Raw genomic sequence first — 14,152 nt, 5'->3', positions numbered from 1 at the left:
AGCAATATCTGGTTCTTCTGGGACCCCAGAACTCCCCGCTGTTTTCCTGTGTGCTCAGATGTTTTCTCGTGCTAAAGCTATACATGTAAGTCAAGCCCTCTTACACAGAGATGTGAACAAGAGGACTGATTTTTTTTCTTTACGAGTTATACTTCAGCCTACATGTGGCTGCACATGAAATATCAATTTTTTCCTCTTTTTTACTTTGCGTGACATCGGGCCTCTTCTCTATTTACACAGGACAGAAGAAAAGTTTGAGGAGGTAAAAGGGTCACTGGGCCCATTATCCTGGCCGTCTATAGTTTTCTCCTGCCATTTCCTCTCATCCATCATTGTCCTCCCTAAAAACTCATCTATGCTCCTTGAGTTTTGATTATTTTTCCTTAGGTAGTGCCCCTTTTAGGGAACTTACTTGAAGATCATTATATTCTCTGCTAAGTAGTTTGGCCAGAACTTTCCTGTTGATCCCAGTTTTCTGTCTACTCAGATTCTGTTTCCCTTGTTCCTGCCATGCAGGGAATATTTGCATTCTTTCTGATGGTGGGGAACTGTGCAGTAATCTTACACCATATGTATTTTTATATTGAAAGTCATGAGATCTTTATTTTGCATTCCTTAACTGTGACCCATCATCCATTTCCCATCCTTCACAAGGGCAACCCGGGTCGGCATGCATCTCCACCAGAGAATTCCCAGAGACGCCCGGGAATTTGGTCCTTTTATCTCTCGCTTTTTTGGCAAGGGGTGGGGGCTGGGTATGCTTGCTTGTTTACATTGAGAGAAGCACTTTTAAGTTCTAGTCTCTCCAACTGTCTAACCCCCACGTACTCTATGCTCATAACACCGATGCCGTGATAGTTTAAGTTAAAAAATAAGCACAAGCCCAAGGGAGTAAAGAAGGGGCCTAGATGGGAAACAAATCAGATATTGAAACACTTGTGCCTCAGCCACTCATCCCTGCTCCCTTACAGAAGAAATGTAGTGATGGATGATTCTGGGGACAAAGGATTTTCAGCCTTTTCCATTGCTGTGTTCTGCAGAACACGGTTTCTAGGAGATGGGAAAAACGTGTTCGAGGGTCAAATGAGTTTTGCGAACAGCATATCGGAATTCACGGAACATATTAGCATAGTAAAAGCTCTGACGATTTCACAGTAAATGAATCTGTTTACCTTTGTTTACCTCAGCATTCCCTAAACTTATTTGAGCTTGAAACATTTGCCACAGTTTACCCAGGGGCAACCTGCAGAACGACATTCCTTGGACTACCCAATTAGAAGACAAAGAAATACGGTTTTATTATCTTAAAAGTGACACACTCTTTGCAGATATTAAGGACATGAGTTTAATTTCCTTCCTCAGTTATTGTTCACTGCGTGCTCTCAGAGGCTGGAGCCATGGGTCTTATTGACTCAGAGGCAGAGCTCTGAAGACAGGTTCTTGACATTTTGAGCAAGACAATAGGCAGGCGAAATAGGCTCTACGGAGAGTGGAAGGATTTTTAAAACTTTCTTTAGCTCCTGTTTGACATATCTGGGGATAAGTCTGGTGGACTGGACAGAATTTTACATGAGGGACATCTAGGCAGGAAGAGGAAGTGGAAAGGAAAGCCCATTTCTTCTAGTGCTGGCAACATTAGGAGGATAATTATGGCAAGAAAGGGTGGAAAGTGAATTGATCAGCTCTGTTCCAATTTCCCCTCCTGGGCCTTTGGTTTCGAGAGGAGGAAGGAGTAGTGAGTAAATACAGAAGTACTCCAGTGCCCAGTTCCTACAGGAGGCCTTGGGTTTAGCCGCTGGCATGGACAGGGAAAGTAAGTGTTTGGAATTTCATTTGACTGCTCAGCTCTAGGTTTCTCTATGGTGTGGCTGACACCCACGCATTCCACAGCATTCAAGGGCAGATGAATTGTCAGCGAGGCTTGCTTGGGGCCACACAGGTCTAGTGGTACTGCTCTACAGTGATTCTTAGTGTCACAGAGAACTAGGATGAGGAGCTGACTCAGCCAGGAAGGGCCACTAGACTCTGATCAAGATGAGAGAAGCTGGCATACAAGGTCTGCCAGCCCTGCCTCTAGTATTTGTACCAGCAGGAATCGAGGGCAAAACAGGGGCACTGTGTGGTCTCTGACCCCTCACTCCATCCTCTACAAGATCATGTGAGCCCCGCTGCTTGCCCAGCTGTGCACTGGATGCCCTGTTGTAGAGATCTGGGGAAAAGCGGCAGAAATGATTGAGGCATATATAAGGAAACATATATAAGAAACTATATTTTCTCTGCATATATGAATTTTAATGTGATTGAAATTTCAGCATTGCTATGTATTTTTTTTTTTTTTTTTTTGGTACTCAGTGAAGTTTAGATGGGACCACTTAATCTCCAGGCATTTGTTTTCCCTCAAATGGCAGGATTGCCACAGTAAACCCTAAAGTGTGGTACTACCACACTATAGTGTGGTACTGTGATTATTGGTTGATTGGACCATGGGCTACTTCACTACAGAGGCCTAGTTTCATTCATCTTTCTCCCAACACATAGAGTAGCACCTTAATATAATATGCATTCAATAAATGATAGTTGAAATGAATGAATGAATAAAATATGCTTAGGCTCTGCATCTCAGTAGATGCTCTAGGGAGAAGCTCATCTACAGATTCTTTTTGACTAAAGGAAGAAAAATGAGTCTTCCTTGGTGAGTCTGATGACAGCTACCTTTCTTCATAGGCCTATGTCCTTTCTTCTTTTCCTTACCTCCTCTATCTCTATTCAATTACTTTCTTTGTACTCCGCCTGTTTTGGAAATGCATTGGAGACGGAGGTAGGTGGCAGAATGAAGGAGTGGTCTCGCTGTTGACTTTTCCCAAATCCTCCTAAACTGTCACTCAAGAAGATTCTTACATTTCTATGGCAATTCTTGGCTTAAAGAAAAAATCAGAGCCCTCTGTTTATAGTGTGATAATCTTACTAATCACTCCATGATTTTCCCTGTCTTTATCGTGCACTCTATGCCTTTCCACCATTATGAGCTCTACAGGCCAGATGCAGGTGGCATGCCTTTGTAGTTTTTATACTCTCCTCTGTGTTCCCATGAGGCTTTTCTCATACCTTTATGATGACACATTTTGTTGGATTATAAGTGAACTGATTTGCATGTCTATTTTCTCCTATGGACTGCAAGCTCTTTGAGAACCTTTGCTTTCATTGTTGCCTCTTCATGTTTTATGGTGCTTCATACAATGTGCAAATGCAATATATGTTTGCTAAGTGATCAAACTGGGTATCTTATGATTCTTTAAAAGCAGAAAAAGGAAAATCTTACTTTCCCAATGTTTGTAAGTCTTTATATTTTTCTGTCCCAACCAGCTCATCAAGCCTATCAAACTTCTGTCCTTCCTCCAACCATTCCTCTAGCTGAAGACATGTCAGAGTATTTCCAGGAACACCCAGGAGGACATTCAGAAATAAGTCCATTTGAATCCTCCTTCTCTGACAGCTTTGATATGTGCCCCTCCCATATCACATTGCTCAGGAACAGTCCTACTTCCCTGCCTGGGGAAGCTCTTACAGCTCCTAGAGATGCAAAGCTCTCAAATTGCAAAATGGTGCTGAGTTCCCTTCAGCTCTCACTGCACTGGAATCATACTGAGATCCAGGAGAAATGTGAAGAAGACTCCCTCTTTTCTGCTTGTGTCCTTCCCACAAAAGCCAGAAGAGATGTGTGTTTTGGTAGCTGTCTCTGGAAAGGGGCTACTCCATGGCCCCTTTCAGGTCTCAGTGCCAAAAAGAAGTATTCTCTAGATTCCCAACTAGGGGTTAAATGCCTATGTGTACTCTTATCATACTTGTAGCTTTCTTTTTCTCATAATCTTATCATGATGGATTGCAAGTGCCAAATGACTTAACAGTTTCTTCCATTAGCCTGACAGCTCTATGGAGGCAAAGATAATATATTGTTCATTCTTACATTCTCTTTACTCATCTTTCTGTGCGGCATACAATAAAGGTAATAATAGTAATAATAATAATACTCATAGTGAATATTTGTATTGTACTTTCTCTGAACCAGATACTCTTCTAAGTGCTTTGCCTATATTAGCTCATTCCGTCCACATGACAACACTTTAGACAGACACTATTATTATCTACATTTTACATGAGGATAAACTGAGGTACAGAGGGGCCAAGTAACTTTCCTAAAGTCATCCAGCAGGTAATTGGTGGAGCTTAAATTTAAACAGAGGAATCAGGCACCAGAGTTCATGTGCTCAATCACTGGACTATATTCCACTATGTTACACTACACAACTTGATACATTGTTACTCCGGATAAGGAGTTCATTCTTGGAAGCAGACATAGACTGGGCTTAGGGGACTCCTAGCGCAAGGAGTAGAGAGCTTATGTTTATGGATGGGACGGGGGAGTGTGAACAGGATGCAGGAGTGGAGAAGGCTGATACAAGAGTGACTGGTTGGAGAACCCAGAGGAGAGTCAGCGGCACACTTAGCAGCTGGTATAAGTAGGACATTTAAAAGAGACAGAGAAATGCCTAAAGGGGATTTTTGGATAATTTTCTTTGTGGGGCAGTCTCTAAAATTCCCCTGCTACTTCTTCTAGAAAAGGTCTAGATCTGCATTATTCTTTCATTTAGCCTTTTTTTTTTGGCAGGATCTCACTCTGTCACTCAGGCCAGAGTGCAGTGGTGTGATCATGGCTCACTGCAGCCTCGACCTCCCCACACTCAGGTAAGCCTCCCACCTCAGCTTCCTGAGTAGCTGGGACTACAGGCATATGCCACCGTACCTCGCTAATTTTTATATTTTTTGTAGAGATGGGGTTTTGCCATGTTGCCCAAGTTGGCCTCAAATCCCTGGGCTCAAGTAATCCTCTCACTTCAGCCTCCCAAAGTGCTGGGATTACAGGTATGAGCCACCTTGCCTGGCCTAGCTTTTTCTTTGATGAAAACATCTTGGTAAGACTGGGCTAAGTGGAGTTCCAGAATTTGACTCCATTTTATAAGCAAATAGTGAGGTGTGTGAGTTGAATGCTACAGCCTCAACTCTCTTTGAATCTCCTGGGGGAAGAACGAGGAGAAATGGCTCAGGCCAGAGCCTGAAGCTAGCTGTATCTAGGATTTCTGATCAAGTTCTCTTATGTTTTGGAGATTAAGGGTACGTGCATCCAAGAAACTGCAAAAGAGAAAGAGGGAAGGAAAGGTCGAGATGGTGCAGAAATAAGAACAACGGAAAGTGAGAGAAGATGTAGAAAAACCTGCTTCTTTGATTTGTATGGTGTGATTTCTGAAATTGCTCCAGCCTCTACAGGATTTATGTGGCTTCATTAATCACACTTTCTTTTGAAATGGAATTTTCTGCCTCAAAGCCTTTGAACGCTGACATTCAAATACAATATATTCTTTTAAAATCACCTCTGGATAAAGACAACACTGTTGAGGTAATTCCCCCAGATTGTAGGTGGAGTCTGTTTGGTCCTCTGATCTTGATAATATGCTGAAAATAGGACCTCCTTTCAGAGCACAGAGAGGTCCGGTAAGATCAGGGTCCTGGATGCTGACACCCTGGGCCAGGAATCCGTGGAGGAAAAAGAAAGAAAAAGTCCCTGGTCTTGGATGAACGACAAAAAGCAGCGCCATCTAGTGGCAATTTCACTTATCCTGGCGCATCTTGACCGGGACTTCCCTGCCTGGCTCTTTGCTTATTATCAGAGGGACCGGAACACACAAGTTCACCCTTCTAGTGGCTGCATGACCTGCAATCAAATGACAGAGCTTAGGTGAAGACATGCGCGTCTTACAGCTGCTGCCAGTCACGGTGGCTCAACCCAAGGCATGTTTATTTTTGGTTGACTTTGGTATGCTGGGAAGTCGGTACAAACAACATAGAACAAAGATTACGGCTCTGGGAAGGATAGGAAGGGAAGGGGAGTACTGGTCATCAGGATTCACACCAGATACACGTCCCCTTACCTAATCCACATAATCTCCCCAGTTTGCTAAGAAACCAAAGCACAAAGAGGTCAAGTCCAAAGTCAAGGAGTCAAGAGTGGCAGAGGCAGGATCTGAATCCAGGTCTCTTTAGAAAAACATTCTCTCAGATTTAGCTTTTGTCAGAATTTTCCTCCCTGGAAGACCCACATTTCCAGGCCTTGCCACAGATCTTCAGCCTTTAAGGGTGATGTTATTAGATAAGTGATAACACCTTAGACTAGTTAGGAGCACCGGCAGAATTGTCAATGTCTCATGCTTCCTATGGCTGAGCTACAGAGGGAAGAAATAGTCCCTTCATCATCCCTCAATGCTCAGATCCTGTGGGTGAAACTACAGCAGCTGTTGGTGGGTAAGCACTTTCTTTTCGCAAAGCCACCGCCAGCTGACACTCCTGGGTCCACTGCTGCTCCAGTGTCCTGCACCTTAGGAGCGCCCCCTCCCCACCACTGCTACCATGGGGCTTGCAGCAACAACCTCTCTGGCCAGCAGTACTCCCTGAAAGTGAATTCCATCCATTCAGATTCCGATGTAATAAATCATTTTCTATGCATTGGCATATTTTTATTGGAAAAAAACCACTTAACATTCTTCATAATTTGGAATAGATGTTAGTTTTTAAATAAGAAAGTATTCATTATATGACTAATTTACTTTGAATTCAATTTATGACTTAATCAGAAAAATAAATTTAATTTCTTTTATTTATGAAAGCTCACTAAAATGTAGGTATAGAAAATATTGTAATATAAGCCCTCTCCAAATCAATAGATTAATGGTGGAGATTAAGAAGATAGCTCTGACCCACTATACTGCAGGGAGCAAGCAAGAGGCATTTAGGTAAAGTCATAAGCTTATGGTAATAAAGCAAGCATATGTAGTTCTGAATTTTTAATTCAGGTACTCAATTACAGTTACATGGGTAAAATTTTTTTTTGCTTGAACAAACTCTAGTAGATAACTGCTGCTACCAACATGAGGGACAGAAAATAACAGATTACACAGCAAATTAAGACTTCCTCTTGCCATGGTAGTTGACTCCTAGGAAGAAAAGAAAAAAAGCTTTCCTGAGCAAATGATGTTATAATTTGAATAAACAGATCCAGGCTATGACAATGTAACTGATGAAAACTACAATGAAAACTACAATGTAACTGATGAAAAATGATGTTATAATTTGAATAAACAGATCCAGGGTATGACAATGTAACTGATGAAAACTACAGTTGTCCAAGGCATGTGATCAAAATCAGGATTCTGTCCTTTTTCGAAAGTTTCCTCATTAATGTTAAAAACTTGTGAAGGAATCTAGTTTGAGAATGACTTGCCTTTTCCCTGAAATGCTTTTATTTATTTATTTACTTATTTATTTGAAACACAACCTTATCCTGTCACCCAGGCTGGAGTGCAGTAGCACGATCTCAGCTTACTGCAACCTCTGCCTCCCAGGTTCAAGTGAGCCTCATGCCTCAGCCTCCCAAGTCTGGGATGACAGGCAACCGCCATCTTGCCTAGTTAATTTTTGTATTTTTTTGTAGAGAGGGGGTTTTGTCATTTTGACCAGGCTGGTCTTGAACTCATGACCTCAAGTGATCCACCCACCTTGGCCTCCCAAAGTGCTGGGATTACAAGTGTGAACCACCATGTCCAGCCCTGAAATGCTTTATAATTGACATTTTGGAGAGACAGTTTTTGTAAGATTATATCATAGTCTCCCTGATTTTTCATGAGCAGGTATTGGGTTTGGTATAAAATGTAGACAATCTGGGCATGGAAATAATGGGGCCTTTGAGATATTTATCAAATGATTCTACAAAATTTAAAAGCAGATAATTTCTCAATGTAATTCAAAATTAGACTTTTCTCTCATAACTTGGGCTTTAACATTTCTGAAAACTAACTCAATGTTGTGTTGGTTTCAGAGTAAAAACACATTTTAACAACAGCAAGGAGGAAACCCAATGTCAGTAAACTCTTTGTTGATGAAAACAACCATTGGTTATTATGACACTCAGTCACAATAACCTAATGAAGAGTGAACCAGGACAGAAACTTGGACATGGATCTGGTCACTCAGTAGATCCTGACTCTTCTTCTACCCCTGGGTTGTCATCTACTTGATTACATTTTTTTTTTAAAACTTCTGAAATCAATGGTAAAGAGTCCTTTTCCTAATGGAAAACTCACTCTTACAGAGTCTGTCAATGGAGGCTGGATGGTGGGTGAGGCAGCCTTAAAATAGTAAGAATAAATATGACTTGTTGCATGCCTGCTAGGCACCAGTGTTGCATTTCTACTATGTGCTCTTGTATTAAGTGGCTTTTGTTTGTTTGTATATTATTCTTTTAATTCTCAAGGTACTATCTCCCTTCTCTCCCCCCACTTTTTTTTTTTTTTTTTGAACTGTGACAGCTTAGATAACTTGCCCAAATTCAAGTTGATTTATTTGGTAGAGTCAGGAAGATTTTGTGCTCTTTACTAGCTGAGTTGGGAGCACTGTCATCCAGGGGAAAAGGCCTTTCTTGGTGAGACAGAGGAGAGAAAACAGGAAGTACTCCCCTGGTCCAGGCAGTTGCCCTGTGTCCCTATGCTCAAAAAGTTGAGTCCAGACTAATTGTCATATTCTGACTTCCCCTTTCCCACTGCTTTTCTTTCTCACAAGGCAGTAAACATGTTAGTAGTTTGGCATCTGAACTCATGGGTTGGTGGAAGTAGACAGCCACCAAATGGTGTGCTTGAGTAGTACAGTGGGAAAAGCTTCTGAGGGAGAAAATTGAGATGTCTCTAGGGCTGGCAATGCTGTCACTCTGAGACTGGCCTCAAGACAAGGGAAGGTAGGAGTTCTCTTGTATGCTACATATATCTATCCCCATGTACACAGCTGATTGGTCCAGTGAGGGACACCTGACCAAAGGTAAGCCATTAAGATCCTTCCCTAGTGTTTTTTGACCAGTAAGGGCATTTCCTGCTGGAGGCAATGCTTCAGATACAAAAGGTAGGAGTTGCTGCCGGTGGCCATGTTTCTTGCCATGTAGAAGTCAGTTTCAGAGAATAAAAGCAATATTCAGAAAGAAATATGGGGTGAGATGGAGAGAGTTGGTTCTGGTCATCTGTTATTCCCTAGTTCCAATTGTTTCTTAAGCCCCTGCTGCACCCATTCCTGGGTACACGGTTCTCTCTAAATCAGTACATGTTGTTTCTTTAGCTTGTAACCATTGAATTCAGACCAACACAATCTCCTTCTTCAAATGAGAAATTCATTGTGCTTTCAGCCTCTTAATAAAGTACAAATAACCATAGATGGGCTTATTCTGTTTTAATGTAAGAACAATTGCAATTCAGCTGTCTTCTTGAAACAGTATTAATACCAGGCAGCTGAGGACTTGCAGACTTGAGGCAAAGCCTAGGTTAAACTCTTTGGAGAAGGGAAAGCAGAATTTGTGGGGGATAAGTGGTAAGGGGTGAGGACTGGGGAATTTGCCATATTTAGGAAGAGGAGACCTCAGAGAAGAAAATGGTCTTGAAAGTGAGTATTGAAAGAGGAAATAAGCACATTTTACTTACATCATAATACTATGAGGCCAATATTTTTGGGTCCATAATCAGAGACTGATCTTTTTTTGGAAAGGGAGAAGAGATATTTATTGCAGTTTTTCTAGAATATTACTTCTAAGAATTTGCTGGCTCTGAAAGAACTTGATAGATTCTGTTTCTAGTCTCTGCACATATTTTTATTTGAAAATATTTTTAGTATTACATAAATAACAAATATGAATTTTTGCTAGGCTGTCTGTGAGACAGGGGTTGGGGCATTGAAAAACACCTTCTAGTGACCCCTTATTTAAAACATAGTGGGGTATAATTTTAGAGCAATAAAACCTTATTATAACACACTTACAGTTGACATTTTCGGGCTGTATTGTCCATGTTTTTAAGTCCTGGAGAAAGGCCCATTAAAGCTGTGTTTCTCACATTAATTCAACATTTAACCACTTACAATACAAACCCCAGTCTTTTGGAAAATGTCATTAAATTTTTTTGCCATATATGGACATTATTTATTGTTTGAGCCCCGTTGTCTACTTATAATATGCCCTTTATCAGACCCAAATGCCCACTTCAGAGATTTTTGTTTTGAGCAACAACTGGCTTCTTACATTATCCAATGATGCAGGAAAGTTAAATTACAGCCAGTTCATATCATAGAAACAAAGTGTTTCCTGCAATTACTGATAAGGGACAGTTCATTTTCTCTCTGTCATCCTGAAAAAACCCTCCTAACAACAATTCATGCCTGGTTAAACAGGATTTCCACATCTACTGCTGACATCTTTCCAAATAATTCAGGGTTCTTATTACTGTATAGCCCTGGCAAGGCTCAAAAGCAAGCAGACTTGACGAGTCTGCTCAAAGCAGAGCTTAAGTAGTTGTAATTAATAATAATTACATGCCCACTACACTCCAGTTTTATCACATTACCCGTCGATGCAAATAAAAAACCCCACAGGCAACACACTTGCAACAGGATTAGTCACTCTGCATATGCCATCTCCCTAAAGTTGAAAATATTCATAGTGATTTCTGTTTTATTGATTTTCATGATTGCATGTCTGGTTGCAAATGTTGTTTAGATTCAATACAGCTTGGGATCAGTCTTATTCTCTTCCAAAAACCTTCTCCCCTCCTGCCGTGACTCGGATTCGAACCGAGGTTGCTGCGGCCACAACGCAGAGTACTAACCACTATACGATCACGGCAAGCTACTGAAGAGCTGAGCACTAAGCTTTCTCTAAGAGCTATTGCAATATTAAAATTTGTGGAAACACTGCCATCTATTGTCTAAATATGTACACTTTCTTAATACTGGGAAGGAGAAGCTGTGTTCCCGTGATTTCTAATTATTTAGAGGAACAATAACAAATTCCTTGAAAATAAAACTAACGTTGTCTTCTTGGCTGGGCACTGGGTTTGCTGTCCAGGAAATGGTGATGTAACAAGACTAAGAGATACCACTCTGTTGACTCACACTTCCTATGTTTAATCAATAATGGATATGGATTCCCACCCCAACTACCACCAAATAATGTTGCATTGAATAACGTATGAGCCTCTTTTGTGCATTTTTTCACCACTAGCCTTATTTCCATTTGCTTAGGCAGCACAACAATAAAAAATATAGCAAGAACAAAATGGCCTGAGGACTGCAGAGACTCAGAAAGACTTGTTTTTCCTACTAGGGGAAGCCAAAGTCAGTACATCCTGACTGAGCAAAGGCTCCCTTTCAAACTCATTGATCCCTGAAGCTAGTTTTCTCCCCACCAGAATATAGGCCTTAAAGCCACAATAATCTCAGCAAGAAAAGCTTCCCAATAACATTAGCAAGCCACCACACAAAGAAACTGGAGTGTTCTATGCTAGATAAGTTTCAAGACGAAATTTATTTTAGCTTTCTTTGTTGTAAAACTTGAAGTAGTAAGTAGTCTACACAAGATATTCTGGGGCTGAAAATCTTAAAACAAAACGCACAGAAATATCTATTTCTAATCAATGGACGGTTATCAGGGTGCCTCCTTTAATTCCTCCATACGGAGAGGACCTGGGAACAGCTGGAGCTAGCTGGCACTGTATGTGGGTGGCCAGAACCTCATGCATGTATTGACTGGGTGCCCACAGCTCCAAGGCTTCTAGAAGGAGGATATCTCAGAAGAGAAAAGTTTCAGACATAAATGTTCACTCACTCACTCCCATCTGATCATCTATAGTCCCTCTTATTTTTCTTCAATCTTTCACAAATACATCTTCCTTCTATGGCCACATAGAAGATTCTTGCTTGGAGTTCCTGCTCCGGAGCCATGCATGCCCTCTGCAGGAACCAGGCAAGGTATCCTCTGGCCTGAACAGGAATACATGTGGGTGAGTCTGGTGAAAGGTAACCCTGTGGCAAGTGGGCAAACCAAATCTCCTGGTCGATAAAAGAGGACATGTTTCCCAAAGTATAATCATTCGTGTACCACCTTCATAATTTTTGCTGTGGGCATGTACCAACTGAACCACAGGAGAATAATATTTTTAAAAGATTAACTCATAGCATACAAATTGTGGAACCAGACTATCTGGATTTGAATTCGGGCTCTATCACTTACTAACTGGGGGAACTCGGACTGCTTATTAACCTCTGTGCTTCTGTTTTCTCATCTATTAAGTAGAGATAAAAATAGCAACTACTTCATAGGATTGTTATGAGGGTTCAACAGATAAGTACATGTCAACGACCTAAAATAGGTCTGTCACATAGTAAGCACGGTAGAAATGTTAGTTACATTACTATAATTTAAATAAATAAATTTTCAAAGGAAAGTTTATAACATTCCATATATTTAAAAAACATAGTATCACATTCCATAAATAGAGGTCCCTCTAAAATGTGAAAACAAACCAAAAGAATTAAATCCTAGCAGACACTCTAAACTCCAAGCTCAAGTTCTGCTCTGTGTTTAAAAGAAAGGTGGGCAGGAGATCTGTTAAAGCCTCACCAGCCTCAGAACCAGGCTTCTTCTGGACTCTTCCCAATGACCACAAAAGGTCTGAAAAAGGAATAACTTTCTCTTCACAGATTTTAATACTGTTAAATGCCACACCCATTAAACTCCTTAAATTACTTCACACATTGGATCTGTCCGCCTAGGTCATACTATGTGACAACGCGCAAATCTTAGTGACTTGGAATAAGGAAGGCTTTCCCTCCCTTGCACTGATCCACATTCATTGCACGGCCCTGCTTTCTGTCTCCTCACTCAGGGAACCAGGTTAAGGTAACAACCACTGTCATGAACACTGCTCATTGCTTTGGCAAATGGAAAGAGCTCTGCAGATTCCGGAACCCGCAACGGAAAGCTGTTCTTACAACTCACTGGCTAGATCTGGTTCCATGGCCTCAGCTTGCTATAAAAGTCGCAGGCAGTGCATCCCTGCCATATGCCCGGAAAGCAGGGAGCTGGAAATCTTAGGTGAACATCACTCAGGACTTCCAGCCATGCCACTACTGGTGAATCTCAGCTGGGAGAAGTGTTTGAGGCTGTGTACCTCAAAACACACATGACTGGGGAGCAAAACCCTGACACGGAGAAGCGTTCACCAGGTAAGGCTTTCATTTGGTATCTGTATGGGCTTCTCCCTTACTTGATGTCAGTCATTGTGTGGATAAACTCTGAAAGGTTCTTGCCTGTTAAAGTGAGACGGACTTTTGAACAGTTACCAAATTTCTCCTGCACATTCACTGTCTTCTTAGGATATGCATTCAGATTTCTTCCACAGCACCAAATACCTGCGACTCACTACAAAGGGAAAAATCCATGGAACCAAAACACGGTTTCTGATGGCATTTGCAACTTCTTTGCAACCTACCACCTGATTTTTTTTTTTTCTCTGATTGTGCCATCTCAATAGTGACATTATTATCACTCTCCCACTAATTTATTCATGATTCATAAAGACTTGGGATCTACTATAGTTCAGTTATGTTTTCTGAATCTTAAGGATTCGGTGGAGAAGAAAACAGAAATGGATCATGATTTCAAACAATTTATAGTCTAGTGACTGAGATATAGATGAATAGAGATAATATATGAGTTGGCACCCCGGAAGGACATACATATTTCCTTAAAGTTTTCAAATGAGGCTGAAGTTGAGAAAGGCAGGGAAGGCATTATGAGAGAGAGGGAGGAGAGAGAAAGACAGAGAAAGAGACAGAGAAGAAAGTGGCCTGTTTTGTGTGGATTCCAGTTCTTTCTCCAACCCTTCTCCCTGTGTGACCGTGGACTAGTCACTTGACTTCTCTGTGTCTCTATTTCCTCATCAGAAAGGTAAGAGAAATTGGTCTAGATGAGCTTTCAGATTCTTTACACCTCTGACATGCCATGCATTTAATATAGGGAAACACATTTACAAACAATAGCCAAATGTAAAAAGTGTGGAGGGAAAAACACCTATTCAAAACAGGAGAATCTTATAGCTATTATAGTTATCTTTTATGTGTTTTCTTAAGTTCATGGAAGCTGTCCCTTTGTCAGCTTCCAAATGTTGTCAGCCTTATTTCCCTGCCTATGGCAACACATTTTAAATAGATAGGGATCAGTCTGCTGTATGAGTGA

At 41.1% G+C, this 14,152-nt stretch overlaps 1 protein-coding gene and 1 non-coding gene across 5 annotated transcripts in view; both read right to left on the bottom strand.

Annotated features, from left to right (window-relative positions):
• NFIB (nuclear factor I B) overlaps positions 1 to 14,152 on the bottom strand; it is a 444,635-nt gene that overhangs the window by 341,210 nt on the left and 89,273 nt on the right. The gene's annotated exons all lie outside the window — the stretch shown is intronic.
• Positions 10,688 to 10,759, bottom strand: TRNAH-GUG. Its single transcript has one exon. It is a non-coding gene; the product is annotated as a tRNA-His (tRNA).

This window comes from Piliocolobus tephrosceles, chromosome 14 (genome assembly GCF_002776525.5).
Source record: "Piliocolobus tephrosceles isolate RC106 chromosome 14, ASM277652v3, whole genome shotgun sequence".
Lineage (NCBI taxonomy): Eukaryota > Metazoa > Chordata > Mammalia > Primates > Cercopithecidae > Piliocolobus > Piliocolobus tephrosceles.
This window is presented reverse-complemented; position numbering and strand designations above follow the sequence as displayed.